Source organism: Natrix helvetica (assembly GCF_964273705.1).
Source record: "Natrix helvetica genome assembly, chromosome: 3".
In the NCBI taxonomy this organism is placed as follows: domain Eukaryota; kingdom Metazoa; phylum Chordata; class Lepidosauria; order Squamata; family Natricidae; genus Natrix; species Natrix helvetica.
Window position 1 is genome coordinate 58,652,395 of NC_138549.1, and position 17,197 is coordinate 58,669,591.

Here is a 17,197-nt window from a genome sequence, read left to right on the forward strand (position 1 = left end):
CATATCTAGAATGATTATCTACAATTGTTAGAAAATACTTTCTGCCACCAAATGATGGTGGGAAAGGACCCACTATGTCAGTGTGTACCAAATCAAAAATGCGTGTTGACAGGCGTGTAGCGTGTTTGGGAATTGCAGCTGCTTTGGATTTAGCTTTCCTGCAAACTGCACAATCCAAAAACACCTTACACCCCTTTAGATCCAAACCTTTTGCGAACTCCGGCATCTTTCTAAGAACACGGAAACTGGCGTGCCCCAATCTTCTGTGCCACTTGTGGATACACCTGGAATGCAAAGGTTTACCAGTTAGTGAATTCTCAACATTAACAGTTTCATGAGGAACCTCAGGTTTGCTCTGTGCAACCTGCTTCTGTTTTCTCTGTTTGTTGGCTTTAGGAGCCTTTGGAGTAGCAACGGGTTCTCTCTCTGAAGCAACTCTCTCTGGCCCATGCTGTCCCTTTTTGGAGTTTGCATACTTGCCTGTGCTTGCCCTTTATGCTTTGGCTTTAAGTAATAAACACCACCAATCAGCATGGTTTCAGCAACAATATCTCCATCTTTAACTATGTAACTTGCTTTTTCGAGGTGGTGAACCTGGAACTTTAACTCTCTAGACAAGTGACTTTGACTAAGCAAATTACTGGTTGCTGAAGGTATGTAATAAATATCAGGGATGAATGTATCGAGTTCTTCAATGTAAACAGTTCCTTTTCCCATGACCTTGCAAGTGTGGTTGGTGAAGGAGTACAGTTCTCGATACTCGGCCTCTGGCTTGCCCATCTCTGTGAAAAGTTCCTTTCTGTGGGTAACGTGCACAGCTGCTCCACTATCTAAAGTCCACAAAAGATGTCTGTCGTGCTTTGGATCAGGTTGTGGAACGTTGGTTATGGCCAATGTTGCGAGTGGAGCTTGTGGATCACGCCTTGGACCACGACGACCTTGTCTTCCGCCTCTGCCTCTGCCTCTGGAGTCTGTTCCTCTGGGCTGGTATGTGACGGGAGCTGGAACTCGTTGGGGACAATCCCGGGTGTCATGTCCCACACGGTTACAGGTGTAGCATTTTGGCATCCTTGGAGCGTAGCCTCTTCCTCGGAAGGGACGTCTAGCTGGAGCCTTTGATGCTGGGGGTCGTTGCAGATGTGGCGTAGCTAATTTGATAGCTTCCTCCTCCACTAAAATCTACAAACGTGGTTAACTGTGCGTTGGGCAATAGGCACGTAGTTAATCTTTGCAACAGCATCTTTCCATTCATAATTCAATGAGTTAATGATGATGCTAATCATTTGGATATCATCGATTACATGGCCACTTTCTCTCAATTCACTTCTCATTCTTTTCAGTTTGGTCAAATGTCCACCAATTCGTTCACCAGGTTTCAACTTCGAACCATGGAACTCAGACATGAGCAAACATGAAGATTCAATTGAAATGGGCCTGTAGCAATCTTCCAAAATAGCCCAAATTTGTTGGGCTGTTGCATCAGGTGGAAAGGTAACCTGGAGTTCAGTTTCCATGGACATGAGCAAAGTGGTGCTTGCTCTGGTTTCTAGATGCAGGAGTCCATGACTGGGCAGGAGGATTAAAAACCATACAGTGTGTGCCTTCTCTGCGAAGCAAGAGTGCAATTTCACTGACCCAGGCTTTATAATTCTCTCCTGACTCCTTTAATTTTGACTCACCAGTCAAAGGAGTGACAGAAAATGTCTGCTGAGGGATATGCATTTGAACAACTTGCTGTGCAGGTTGAAAAGCTGGTTGTTGAACCAGGGGGTGCTGTAATTGCACCATTGGCCTTTGTGTGGCAACATTAAAATGGCTTGCTTGCTTTTGCCTTTGGCTTTGCCTTGTTCCATCTAGGGAGGATCCAACACCACCAGGGGGCGCTGAATACTTAACCTTTGGAGGCAAAGCTTGGGCATCTAGAAGACTTATAGATAGATCTGCCCAATTTTGGTGCAATTTCTTTAACTTTTGCTCTAATAAATTTTCTTCGCCAGCAGATGGCAGTGCAGCTTCACTTCTTGGCTGCATCAGGCCTTTATATGTGGCCGGAGAAGTAGAACAAAGGAGATCACGTGACCTCGGTGACGTGCACATATCTCTCTGTTCTGATTCGCCTAAGACAATGTCCTTTATGGGGTGTGTCTTAGGTTGTTTAGAAGAAGACAAGATGGCGTCCTCAGACATTTTGGGAGTGGGGAAACCCCTCCTACTTCTTTCCCATCTTTCATAATATTCTCTAGCTTCTCTTGTTTGTTTTTCAAAAAATTCTATCTGGTCACGATAGCTTTTCATATATTCCCCAGTGCCTGAGAAGGATTCATAAGATTCACTTTCTGCGTGGGGGTGTTTTTTCTCTGCCGGCAGTTGCCGCGAGGGCTTTGGCCAGACATTAATTGTTTCATAATCTCCAAGAGTTTGGGAGTGAAGTTGCTCTGGTAACGTGGAACGTCTTGGCTCTGCCCCCAATATGATATAATCTCTTGGAGATATTTGGGAACTTTCATAATGAGAGGGAGGGGGAACTACTGACCTCGGTTCGTAGATCTCACCTTCTGTAGCTCCTTCCTCTTGTTGAAAAGTTGCCCCCACAGTTGGCCCGGCTGCTGAGGAAATCTCTTCTGTAGCTTCTTCCTCTGAGGAAATCTCTGTATCAGAAGAAATGGATCCTTCCGAGCTCGTTCCATGTTTTTTTTCTTCTTCTTTGGCATGGCTAGTTAGCCTGGCCGTCTTATCTCTTAAAGATAGCTTTGAAGGAAACAGCCATAAATTATAACCATCTCTGCTTCCATTAATTGTCAGGGGAAGATATTACCCTGAACTAGATGAGGCTTAGACCGCGGCGTTTCCAAACTGCATTATCTTTAAGGTGCGAACAAAAAATAAAATAAAGTCTCGGAAACATATTCTAATTAAAAATAAGCTTTAATACAAAAATAAGAAATGGAAATAAAACAAAAACTAACTAATTGTTACATTTTGATAAAAGCAATTCTGTCTCCCAGTTTCCTGGAAGATGGACAAAGATCAAAAAGGAAGAGAAGTCTCTGGAATGTGTGAAGTAATAAAAAAGATAAGCATGCGCAGTACATCATTGTCAGATAAGACCTTATGACCTGCGCAGTAACTCTTTCAGTAATTATTTTAGTTTCATTTCGTCAGTTCAGGCTAGCAAACAATTTAACGCAGTGACAAACCCAAAGCCCTCTTTCCTTAACTTCTTGCAGTAGTTTATATCTAATTCTTGTTTTTTCCCTTGCCATATAAATAGTTGCAAGTATTGCTAATATCTGAAACAAAAAAAGCATCTTTGGTAAGAAATTCACCTTTATTACAGAAAGGCTACCCAATGGTGATAAATGCTGTTTATCCCAACTTAATAAGTCCTTTTTAATATCATTCCAGAGAGGCACATAATTATTTTGAAACAGTTTTGTGTTTGTGTTTGTCAACATAACCAAATCTTTCACCTTTTTCTCAACCCTGAAACCAGTCAGACATTTTATTCAATATATCACAATCCTGTGAGGTCATATTCTTAACCAGCATTGTTGTTTTCTGATTGTTTATTTTAAAACCTGCTAAAACCCCAAACTCATTTAATTTTCTCATCAAATATTCTATATTATTTTTGGGGTCTTGCAAGTATATAACCAAATCATCAGCAAATGCCCTCAATTTATAAACCTCCTTCTTGATACTTATATCTGTTATTTTCTCATCTTGCCCGATATCCTGTTCAAAACTTCCAACACCAAAATAAACAACAAAGGAGACAAGGGACATCCTTGTCTCCTACCCTTTTGAATTTCACATGAATTAGTTAAATCACCATTAATACAGTTTGCTTGCTTTGACATATAAACAGCTTTGACCCCTTGAATAAAATATTCTGCAAAGTCCATTTCTTCCAGCACTTTAAGCATAAAAGCTTAAATCTAAGAATATTAGAGCTGTGAAGTTTCCAAGAGTTGCCCTAATTAATTTACGAGCCCCAAGACAAGGTTAAAAAAAACCATTCATTTATTAGGACTAACATCTTGGCACGGACTTCTGTGTAGCTGAAACTAAATCCCACTTAATGACGTCTGAACTTTATCCTTGTCTCCCCTCCCCTCTGGCTGAGGTCATCAATCACATTCTCCAACAGGACGTTATGACAGGGTTCTGGACATGCGCATTCACATCCCAGCACAGAAATATGAGACTTTTACTCTGGCCAAAAGTATGCATGGCATTTCCCCCCCCCCCTTCTCAAGTTGATAGTAGTCATGGAAACACTTTAGGCGTTGACATCCAGCTCCCCTCACTTCCTGAAAGCGACCTGTGTAAAACAAAGCAATTTGAGTACAGGTGTATAACTTAGGGATGTGTCCCACCCCCAGGCTTGCTTGGATTTTCTGCATGGAATTTTGCTATGAGGCGATCAGCCTGGATATTTCTACTTTTCACCCAAGATGCCTCCGATAATGGGTAGCCCTTCCACTTGATTAAGTATTGGAGTTGTCTCCTGTGCCACCTTGAATCGAGCATTCGTTGAACTTCATAATGGGTTTGGCCCCCTATGACCATAGGGCCCAGAGGCTCCCGGGGTAGTGGTCTCAGAGTGGACCTGATCACAGGTTTTAAGAGGCTACTATGAAATGCTGGGTCTATTTTCCCCAACAATTGAGGTAGTTTCAATTGCACTGTAACTGGGTTGATGATCTTTACTATGGGGAATGGTCCCATAAACTTTGGCCCCAGTTTCTTGCTAGGCAGTTTTAAGTAATTGGTCTTGGCGGTCATGGCATTGCCGCCTGGTGGTCACTTGGGCAGCGGTTTGAGTAGAGGGAATGATAGCGTCCACTACATGCTTCCATTCGCATTTGTACTGAGGCATGCAGGAGAGGGCGTCAGCTAGAAAGTTCCTCTCGCCTGGAATGTGCTTTAAGACAAAATCAAAATGGTTGAAATATTGAGCCCATCGGACTTTTTTGGGTGATAGTTTCTGTGGGGTCCTAAGCACCTCCAGATTTTTGTGGTCAGTCCAGACTTCAAACAGTTTCTGGCTGTCTTCCAACAGGTGTCTCCAGGTTAGCAGTGCCCATCTCACTGCGAAAGCCTCCTTTTCCCATGTGGCCCATTGTCTCTCTGTGTCTGTGAGCTTGCGGGAGGTGTAGGCGCAAGGTTGTAAGTTCCCTTGGTTGTTTCTTTGCAGTAGCACCACTCCTACTGCCACATCGCTGGCATCTGCCTGGATCACAAAAGGTTGTTTGGGGTCAGGATGCTTCAGCACTGGCTCCTTTGCAAACATTTCTTTTAGTGTCTCAAACGCCTCTTGGCAGGTTAGGTCCCATGGTAGGGGTTGTCCCAGACAAGGTTTTGTTCCTGGGCTCCCTGTCTTCAGGAGGTCTGTCAGGGGTTTGGCAATCTTCGCAAAGGAGGGGATGAATTGCCTGTAGAAGTTCACGAACACTAGGAAGCTTTGTACCTGTCTGTGGGTGTGAGGGGGATGCCAGCTTAGAATGGCTTGCACTTTCATTGGGTCCATCTCTATTCCCTCATTTGACACTCGGTAACCCAGGTAGTCTAACTGTGCATGGTGAAATTCGCATTTTAATACCTTGACGTACAGGTTGGCTGCCAGAAATTTCTTCAGTACTTGGCAGACCAGGGGTACGTAGTCGTCCATGGTCTCCGTGTAGATAAGGATGTCATCTAGATAGATGGGGACCCCCTTGTAGAGGTGCTCATGCTCTACCGACTGAGCTAGCCAGTTTTAGTTTCAGCTATCTGTGAAGTTTCCAAGAGTTGCCCTAATTAATTTACGAGCCCCAAGACAAGGTTAAAAAAAACCCGTTCATTTCTTAGGACTAATATCTTGGCACGGACTTCTGTGTAACTGAAACTAAATCCCACTTAATGGCGTCTGAACTTTACCCCATGTCTCCCCTCCCCTCTGGCTGAGGTCATCAATCACATTCTCCAACAGGACGTTATGGCAGGGTTTTGGACATGCACATTCACATCCCAGTACAGAAATATGAGACTTTTATTCTGGCCAAATGTATGCATGGCATTCCCCCCCCCCTCAAGTTGATAGTAGTCATGGAAACGCTTTAGGCATTGACATCAGCTGCCTGTTTCTCATTGTATTGTAAATATTCAATAATATGCAAAACAGTCCTCACATTATCCCTTAACTGTCTTTTTAGCAGAAAGACAGATTGGTCTGCATGAATATCTGCCTGTAAAATCTTCTTTAGTCTTTCTGCCAAAACTGAAGCAAAGAGTTTATAGTCATTGTTAATGAGATTGGTCTGTAATTCTTTATCTTCATAGCATTAAAGCAGGATAAAAATGTGAATTAAAATATAAGAGTAAGACATGGCAGAAGGGAGAGATAAAAACCTGCTTGTAAGACGTGTACAAAAACAGGAAAATGTCAAAAGCCCAAAACCACAGAGTTCAGCTAAAGTTCATACAGAGACACATAGTCAGTACCTATGGCCCAAGACAAAAGGAGAAGTAAGACAATATCTACTTAGAAGGCTTCTTTCCTTAAGATAACCAATAAGAAATGAGTTAAGTGTTGCACTGCTTTTGAGAATGTATAAGAATGTGTGCTTTGATGATGAAGGTTGTTCAGAACTTGCAATACTAGCCTTTGACTAGTTTTCTGAACCTGGCTGCCAATAAACTTCTCCTTGAATCCCGATATGTCTAAACCCTGTCATTTTCTGCAACAGCATCTTAACCTTCCTTTGGTAGCAACACAATATTGGCTTCTTTCCACGTTTAAGTTATCTTTTCTCCCTGTAATATATCATTCATTATATCCTTTAGTGGCTGAAGAAGTTCATCTTCAAAACATTTATAACAATCAATCAAACAAACAACCAATCAATATATTAATATTAATAAGTACAATAAGGCTAGTAAGACTATCTGGATTGTGGTTTATTTTGGCAGCTTTAAAACCCAACTGAGTAAATCATGAAGGATAGGTCCATTGATTGCTACAGTATTTCTTTCGAAGAGTTATATTATCCCTGAACTGGAGGAAACATGCCTCCAAATACTGTACCAGTTTCAGGAAACAATGGTGAGAAAGGGGAATGTCACAGCTTCTGCTTGTAAGTATCCTAAAGGCATATGTTGGCTACTGAGAGAAAATGCTGGGTTACGATGAGCTTTGACCTAATCCAGCAGAGCTGTTCTTATGTTCGTATATGTTTTGCAAAAAATAGCTGCATCCAGTGATTATAATTAAGATTTCATATGATTCTTACTATGCTTTTTAAAATTTATATGGAGTATGTGACCTATATTTTCACTTTGAGTTTGTACATATTTTTCATATTATACTATTTTGTTTTGTTTTGTTCCTTTATGTTTTTAGAGCCCAGGTTCCCAGGCCCAGTGGATCTATGTGAAGCCAAGCAGTAAGTTAGCAGTATTTGTTTCCTGTTTCTCTTTTCAAATCTGTGTTCTGTTCATGCCAGAGCTTCAGATAGCCTGCCTTCTAACTCCTCCAGTTGACTTTTTAATACCACAGACCATAATGTTTCTCTAATCCAATTTGGTCAGAAACAGTTTAAAGAGTCCCAAAGGCACTTTTTTCAAAAGGCAATTGGACTTCGTTTTTATTTGAAGACATTTCACTTCTCATCCAAGAAACTACTTCAGTTCTGACTGAATGATGGAGGATGGAAGGATTTATATTCCTCATAGTCATCTGGTTGTTAGCACTCTGAGAATTGTTGAGGTCACTTGGAGATTTTTCTGTGTCCTCAGGGTCACTTGAATAGTGCCAATGGGTGTGGAATCTCCTTGGAACTGCTGAAAGGATTGTGTTGTAAATAAGAGATTGGTGGTGTCATATCCCTCCTCCTCTGTTGAAAGAGAGCTGTTCAATCTTAATGTAGATGGCCTCTTTGACCACTCTTTCAAACCAGCAGTTCTCTCTTTCCAGAATGTGGACTTTGCTGTCTTCAAAACAATTACCTTTGTCTTTCAAATGCAGATGGACCACTAAATCTTGTCACGATGGGTTTATTGTCCTATGTTTTGCAATGCATTTAGGAAGTGCTTGTTTTGTTTCTCCAACTGGATGTAACAATCTCCATACACAGTTTAAAGAGTCAGGCTTTATTGTGTAAACAAGGAAAAAAGACCTTCCTCCTTAATACAGAGTTAACAGCACATTTATCTTCTTTACCTTTTCTTTCTTATAAATCACATTAGATAGATGATGCTTGAGGTTTGCCAGTAAAAACAAAAAGCTGTTCTATCTAATCTTGTTTATTCAAAGCTTATTTATTCTATTCCATCTTATCCTGGAAAAGAGGGTAGAGATTGGACCATAGTAGCAGTGGTGGGTTTCAAATTTTTTTAGAACCTCTTCTGTAGGTGTGGCCTGCTTTGTGGGAGTGGCTTGCCGGACATGTGACCAGGTAGGAGTGGCTTGCCAGCCATGTGACCAAGTGGGAGTGGCTTGGCAGACATGTGACTGGTTGGGCGTGGCCAACTTGTAAAATGTGGTGAAACTCACTTAACAACGCTCTTGCTTGGCAACCAAAATGTTGGCTCAGAAACTCTGGCATTTGAAGCACTCAAGTCTTAAAGCTGTCAAGTTACAAGACCCTTGCACCCCTAACCCTTTAGAAAAAGAAAACCCAGGGATGTTCAAACTTGACAGCTTTAAGACTTTAAGGTTTAGATAGGACTCTTAGAGGCGGGCGAAGCAATTGGTGAGCCAGCCAATCAGTGAGCTGTGGGCGGGGCAAGCATGGTGCGGAAGGGCTGGGGGAGGGAGCTGGAACTGGTTCTAAACAGCACGGTAGATTTGTGGAACCTCTTCTGTAGAAGATGTTAGAACTGGCAGGAACCCACCCCTGCATAGCAGCCAGTTTAGCCTGATCTAAGATCTTCCTCTCTCTCAGTTAAAACAAAAATTCTTATACTTAGGCAAAACTTCAACATGGAATCAGGAGCCATGACTGACACCCTGGCCCTTTGCTTATATTTCAGACAAGACTGAAGATAGCTCAGTGTTCTTGCAGGTTTTTTTTTTTTTTTTTGCATTAAAGAGCCTTAATGCTTATGCACATTAAAACGTGCATTGGAACACTTCTAGCAGTATTCCAGTATTTCAGGGGCTGTTACAAAAATGAGGGCATCAACCTGTTTTCCACAGCACCAGAAAGCAAGACAAGAAACAATGGATGGAAACTAATCAAGGAAAGAAGCAACCTAAAACTAAGGAAAAACTTCCTAATAGTGAGAACAATTAACCAATGGAATGGCTTGCCCTCAGAAGTTGTGGGTGCTCCATTTGTCTGGAATAGTATATGGTCTCCTACTTAAACAGGAAGTTGGACTAGAAGATCCCCTAGGTCCTCTCCAACTCTGTTATTTTGTTCTGCTGTGTTCTTGTTCCGATGTGAAGGTAACCCCTACAGTGAGTGTTTGCGGACAAAAACATAAATATCACCTACTGCAAAAGGAGCCAAGCTCTGTCCATAATTCCTTGCAGCATCAGTGCTCTTATCATCTTAGCTATCTTTTCCAGAAGTTTTGAGTGCCAGTTCTTCTGCAACTGAAAAAAACTTTCTTCTTGCCAGAGAAAAGAGAAACAGGAAGCAAATATTCTTCTGGCATCAGAGAGGCCATTCACCTCTGCGTCTTCTTTCCTTAATTCCTGCTCTGCATGTAGGGCAGGAGCAGCAGGACCCTCTTTTTCCCATGAAAGGCCCACTCTGTCACAGCTGAGTGATTTGAAGAAGGTGTGTCCTTTGTAGAGCTGAGCCTTCCTTCAGGCTTTAATTGCTGCAGTCCTTACATGAGATGACTTTTTATGCCCACATCCAGTAGTCAATAGGTAGATCACCCAAGACACATTGATACAGGGGACTGCTTACATGCAATTTAGCAAATATATTGTGGTATGTTCCTGACACTTCTTAAAACTGTATACCATTGGACACATTAAAAAACCCCAAGGGGTTCAGCATGCCCGTGCCAATGGATGGGTTGTTGGATATAATGTATATATGAAATGTCTTTGAATATTAGTAGCTCAGGTTGGCAGTTATGTTGCTGGTTTGAGCTCCGAGCTTGGCGATTTGGTTGCAAACATTTCATGTCCATTCGAGGAGACATCTTCAATGCACTTTGGATTGTGCTTGTTTTGGGGAGTACTGGCCTTTAAATAACTTTCTGAGTCTTTGTCTGATTTCAGGTTCTGTGATTGGCTGGCTGTAGTTGTTGAATCATAGCCCTTGGTTTTAAGTACCATCTGTAGCTTGTGCTCCCCAAGAAAAGCACAATCCAAAGTGCACTGAAGATGTCTCCTCAAATGGGGATGAAATGTTTGCAACCAAATTGGCAAGCTCGGAACTCAAACCAACAACATAATGTATGTATTAAAGTGCCAAAGCTGTGGAGGAGCAGGGGATGGTGTAACTACCACATGTTTCAGACTATAAAATGCTCCAGACTATAAGACACAATAGCTTTAGAGGAGCAAAACAAGAAAAAAAATCTGCCTCTGCTTCCGCGGCCTGTTGACCGCTGCCACAGCCTGTTCATCACCAAAATGGCCCGTTTGCCATGGCCCATTTGCCACAGCCCGTTCATCGCAGCATGTTCACCATGGCCCATTCGCCACCACCACGGCCCATTCACCATGGTCCATTTGCTGCCAATTGTCGCAAACAATCCCTGCCGCCTAGAACAGCTGTGCCCCATCAGCCTCCTTCCCTCCTGCTGCAATATTTGCTCTATAAGATACACAGACATTTCCACCAACTTTTTTTGTGTGTGGGGGGGTGCATCTTATAGTCTGAAAAATATGGTACATGTTCAGAAGTACTGTTGCACCATATTCCCTCATTCCACATTTTCACCTTCAGTGCCACAGCCATGGTGGAGGGTCAGTTTAAGATGGGGAAATAATTTCTGTTGCTGAACACCTGGCCTGGGTGAGGATTAGGGTTGCAGGCAGCAGAGGCTCTTCTTCTTCTTCTTCTTCTTCTTCTTCTTCTTCTTCTTCTTCTTCTTCTTCTTCTTCTTCTTCTTCTTCTTCTCCTCCTCCTCCTCCTCCTCCTCCTCCTCCTCCTCCTCCTCCTCCTCCTCCTCCTCCTCCTCCCTCTTCCTAATGTATTCCAGCAAGTGTAGGGTTTGCTTTTTGCATTATTGAGGATCACTTTGCATGGTTAGCTGTGTCTTCAGGGCGGAGGCCTGCGGCTTGCATATCTTTGTTGATGATGTCTTGCTATCTCTGTTTTGGATGCCTGCAAAGTTGCTGGCCATTGACTTCTAGTTGGTAGGCAGTCTTGGCAATGGTGGAAGGTGCTGCTCTCAGGACAAGCCCATACCAGCAGAGCCGGCCTTCTCTCATCTTCTCTATAATTGATGCCACACCAAAATGTTGTCGAATGGTGTCATTTCTGATGTGCCCAAGAAGGGAGATGCCTGATATCCAACGGAGCATTGTATTTCCATGGCATGGAGATAGCTTTCAGTCCCTGTTGTTGTTGCCCAGCATTCAGTGCCATTCAGTGCAACAGGGCGGAATTTTTGTCTTGGCAGTTACATAGTTCTGTAACTATGTAACCACCAACTATGTAACTTTGGCACAGAGTATTCTGGCGAAAGTCATTTGCCCACCGACTCTTCTAGAAACCCTCATTTTGTCTGCCACTCTTGGCAACAGCAGTAGGAGAGAGAAGGGAATCTGTCTTCTGCCCCAGTTCCCTTGCACTGGGTGGTAGGAGAAGCAAAGGGGAGAAAAACAACAGAGAATGACAACTTTGCGCCTAGTCTTCCTTTAATAGTATTTTTATTTTATTTCCAAAGTTAAAATACAAAATCAAAAAAAAAAGGAAAAGAAAGAAAAACTAATCAAGGAGACAACCAACTTAGAACAATTTCTTGACAGTAAGAACATAAACCAGTGGAAAGGCTTGCCTCCAAAAGCTGTGGGTGCTCCATCATTGGAAGCTTTTAAGAAGAGATTGGACAGCCTTCTCTGAAATGGTATAAGATCTCTTGTTTGAGCAGGGAGTTGGACTAGGAAAACCTCCAAGGTCCCTTCCAATTCTTCTTATTCTGTTGAAAAAAAAGAAAGAAAAGAACAAAACAAAACAATATAAAACCAGAAAAAATGCACATAAAAACAAAATGATAAAGACACACATAGGTTGTACCAACCAGCTGAATACTGATAAATATATTTCAACAGTAATCCTTGCAAAACAGGCCCACAATTTATATCTCTATTTGTTAAATTAAACTATTACAAACATGAAAATATATTTATCTATCAATGAATTTGACCTACCATCTATCTAAGAAAGCAGTTAACAGGTAACCCAGCAACAAGCTAAACTTCAAAGTCCTTGTGGCCTTGATACTATCCCTCTGTTGATACAGCCTAGGAGTGTATTGGCTTTTTTGGCATGCAGCACATTGCTGGCTTTTACCAAAGTAATTGTCCACTAGGACATCTACATTCCTCTCATAAATACTACTGTTGAGCCAGGTGCCACCTAGTCTATACCTATGCATTTAATTTTTCTCGCCTAAGTGCAGGACCTTACTTTTCTCACCATTGAACTACATCTTGCTGGATAGGACCCAATGTCTATGATCATCTGTCAACATCCTTCATTATATTCTGTCCGAATCTATCATCCAAAGTTTGAAAAAATAAAAGTTTGATAGTGACCAACTTAGATTTGATCCTGCTATCATCCAAAGTGTTAGCATTTCTTCTCAGCTTGGTATCATCTGCAAATTTGATAAATTCCCCTTTAATCCCTTCATCTAGATCAGAAGTGCTTAAATCTGACCTGTGGAGACAGGCTGAAAATATCAAAGGATCAGCCTACGGTGCCTCTGCCAGCCAAAATGGGCTGCTGGCGACCCCCGGTGGCTCATTTTCGGCCTCCCCAGCCTCCTCTAGTACTCTGCCGGCCAAAAACGGGGCACACGGAGGCATCTGAGGCCTCCATGCTGCCCATTTTTGGCAGGCAGAGTGCTAGAGGAAGCTGGGGAGTCTGAAAATGAGGCACGGGGGGATGCCCCCCCCCGTGTTCAGTTTCGGGTAGTGAAGTGCTGCAGGAGACTGTTCAGACAAAAATGGGGCAGAGGGGGCTGTGTGTGGCCCCACATGCTCCATTTGGGCCAGTAGGGTGCTGCAGGAGGCATCCGTGCCATCTCCCCCCACTCCCACAGAGAAATATAATCCTGATCTGGCTCTCAAAGAAATCCAGTTTGACACCCCTGATCTAGATCATTTATGAAAATGTTGAAGAGCCCAAGATAGAACCTTTGCTTTATTCTCTAACGTAGTTCTTCTGAGTGTTACACACTCAGTGCAATTGGTCAGCCAACTGCGAATCCATCTACTGGTGGTATGGTCTGTCCCACATCTGTCTTATCAATCAGTAGGTTTTAGTCTATTTTGTCAAATGTCTTATTTAAGACCAAGTATACTATATCCCCCGCATTTCCCTAATCCACTAATTTTGTCACTTTATCTAAGAAGGCAGTAAGGTTTCTTTGGCGTCATCTTTTTTTCACAAACCCATGCTGGCTTCTAGTAATCATCTTATTCATTTTTACATGCTCACAAATCTACTACTTGGTTAACGTTTCCAGGATTTTTCCAAGCATTGATGGCAAGCTGATTGAACTATAGTTTTCTGGGTCCATTTTGTTCCATTTTTGTAAATTGGAATCACATCAACTCTTTTCCAGTGTTCTTGTGGTTCCCTTATGATACATTACTTTTTCTGAAATTTCTTGTAGATCTCTCCATTACATACCGGAAACCGATTGGCATTAAGAAGAAAGATGGGACAATGGAAGTCAATCTTGTGAATCACTCAATTCCAATCCATTGTGATGGTCTTTATCTGTTCTTCTTGAAAGGGACAATCACCTTGCAAAGAAATAAGATTCCATTAAGTCTCCTAGTTTATCATCAGCCTAGCCTGCACTTTCTGAAGATAAACTGCAGCAAGCAGAAGACTGAAGTACAAGAAATCTTTGTGCATGAATTTCGTTCTAAAGATGAAGTGTATTTGATATACAATGGACCTAATGAAGACATTGGAACCTCTAAACATGACCTAATATTAAATCTTATAATGTTAACTCCTCGTTCATATTGTTATCCTGAAAAGTAGAAAGTAATGAAAAGCTCACTAGGATCTTGGCCAGTTTTGTATTACTTGTATTCAAAATTGGTTTTCATTTGATGCATTTCAGAAGCATGGTTCCCAGGCCTAAAAAATGTGATGTTAGCTATTAATAAACAGAAGCAGGTGCAATGGTCTTTTTTTCTACTTGTTGCTTACTTGGAAGTCTACATATGATGGTAACAATGGTGGAGGCAGATCTGCATCATAGGGAGAAAAGGATATCCAACTAAGTAAAGAAGGAGGGAAAGGAGATGAAGAGAGTAAGAGGGAGCAGAAGGAGAGGGAGACAGACAGTGGGAGAAGTGAAGGAGATAAGAGAGGAATGAGCAGTGCAAAATCAAGAGACTGAGTGCTTGATGAATAAGGACAAAGGATAGGGACAAGTGGTGGGATTATGTGATCTAACATCCAGAGATGCCTCAAAAGAAGACTGAAGTCAGATGGCCAGCACATACATGGGCACTGGAGCTGACAGGGCAAATCCTTGCTTGCCCAGACAAATGGCTCCGCATGCCACCCATGCACTAGTCACCTCCCGTCTTGACTATTGCAATGAGCTCTGTTAAGTAATTAAGCTTCCCGTTAGAAGAGCGAGTATGCAGAGAAGCGTAATGAGAGTGATATGGAATAACACGCACAAACCAGCAAACAGAGACACTGAATAGTATAAATATATAGTAGTTTACTATGTAGAAATATAGAAGTATCAGAGTCTGGTTAACAGTCCAAGTCATACACGTTTCAGTATTTCAGTTATCAAAATAGTCAGTCTAACAAACAAAGTATAGCTAAACAGTAGCAAACCACAATACCTCAAAATACACCTGATCAGCGTCTAACAAAACAGAGAGAGAGAGAGATCTAACAACCATTCTAGCCTCCTCTTATAGCTGCTTGAGGTAATAAAACAATTACATTTCTTAAGCATTTAAAGTAACAGTAACATAATCATAGCTTAATATACATTGCCAAGCCAAGCCTATGGTTACATCCCTAACACTCTCCCCTCTTGGGTTGTCAATGTATTTACACACAGCTTCACATTCTAAATCCATAATCATCACAATATTGTTTATGTTTTTTCTTTAACACACAATACAGTACATAATGTAGGTTCAAAATACAATTCATAATGCATCCCTTACCAAACATAGAACCTTTTATATCAACATCATCTAACTCATCGGGGTTTACATAATTTCCATCCATAATGGTTTACAGAATTCCCATTCACTTCAGTTTTATGCTTATAAAACTGTCCCCTTGCATATTTACTTGAAAGTAAATCAACTTTGTCAAGCACTCCCAAATCCTGCAATGACTTAAACTCATTGTTCATTTCAGCTTGCCTTACTTTTTTATCCTCAGTTGGATATGTAGTCAGTTCATTGTATGTAGCAGGTACCTTATCCACCTTACATGCAACAGATGCCTGATATCTATCAGGTGGCAGCGTTACACGGGTTGACCTTTTGGGTAACTCAGGGCTTATAGGTGGACTATCCTGAACGTCCTCCTGCTTTATCACTTCATCCTGACTTTTCACTTCCTCCTCCAGAGTAGACTCCTTCCCTTCATCACACGTTTCTGGTATTCCTGATACATTCTTTTGGTCTACTCAGGTTTCAATTACTATTGTAATTGTAGGTTTCAATTACTATTGTAATTGTATGTAACGTTTGCCCTCTTCGTTCTACAAACGAATTATGTTGAGGTCTATAAGGAGCAGAACGTTTATGCTCAATACCAGCTGTCCGATATCATTTGAATCTTCCTGAAGCTAGGATTGGAGCTGCTGGAGAGAAGGAGGGGGTGAGTCACAAGACAAAGACACTGAGGTGGGGGCCCTTAAACTCCATATCATTTGAATCTTCCTGAAGCTAGGATTGGAGCTGCTGGAGAGAAGGAGGGGGTGAGTCACAAGACAAAGACACTGAGGTGGGGGCCCTTAAACTCCATATCATTTGAATCTTCCTGAAGCTAGGATTGGAGCTGCTGGAGAGAAGGAGGGGGTGAGTCACAAGACAAAGACACTGAGGTGGGGGCCCTTAAACTCCATATCATTTGAATCTTCCTGAAGCTAGGATTGGAGCTGCTGGAGAGAAGGAGGGGGTGAGTCACAAGACAAAGACACTGAGGTGGGGGCCCTTAAACTCCATATCATTTGAATCTTCCTGAAGCTAGGATTGGAGCTGCTGGAGAGAAGGAGGGGGTGAGTCACAAGACAAAGACACTGAGGTGGGGGCCCTTAAACTCCATATCATTTGAATCTTCCTGAAGCTAGGATTGGAGCTGCTGGAGAGAAGGAGGGGGTGAGTCACAAGACAAAGACACTGAGGTGGGGGCCCTTAAACTCCATATCATTTGAATCTTCCTGAAGCTAGGATTGGAGCTGCTGGAGAGAAGGAGGGGGTGAGTCACAAGACAAAGACACTGAGGTGGGGGCCCTTAAACTCCATATCATTTGAATCTTCCTGAAGCTAGGATTGGAGCTGCTGGAGAGAAGGAGGGGGTGAGTCACAAGACAAAGACACTGAGGTGGGGGCCCTTAAACTCCATATCATTTGAATCTTCCTGAAGCTAGGATTGGAGCTGCTGGAGAGAAGGAGGGGGTGAGTCACAAGACAAAGACACTGAGGTGGGGGCCCTTAAACTCCATATCATTTGAATCTTCCTGAAGCTAGGATTGGAGCTGCTGGAGAGAAGGAGGGGGTGAGTCACAAGACAAAGACACTGAGGTGGGGGCCCTTAAACTCCATATCATTTGAATCTTCCTGAAGCTAGGATTGGAGCTGCTGGAGAGAAGGAGGGGGTGAGTCACAAGACAAAGACACTGAGGTGGGGGCCCTTAAACTCCATATCATTTGAATCTTCCTGAAGCTAGGATTGGAGCTGCTGGAGAGAAGGAGGGGGTGAGTCACAAGACAAAGACACTGAGGTGGGGGCCCTTAAACTCCATATCATTTGAATCTTCCTGAAGCTAGGATTGGAGCTGCTGGAGA

General features: G+C 42.4%; 1 long non-coding RNA gene across 1 annotated transcript; it reads left to right on the plus strand.

The window, feature by feature from the left end:
- Nucleotides 1–1,368: 1,368 nt before the first annotated feature.
- LOC309389147 lies at nt 1,369–14,304 on the plus strand. Its single transcript, XR_014174901.1, has 3 exons — nt 1,369–1,491; nt 7,385–7,427; nt 13,801–14,304. It is a non-coding gene; the product is annotated as an uncharacterized lncRNA (long non-coding RNA).
- The last annotated feature ends 2,893 nt before the right edge of the window (nt 14,305–17,197 follow it).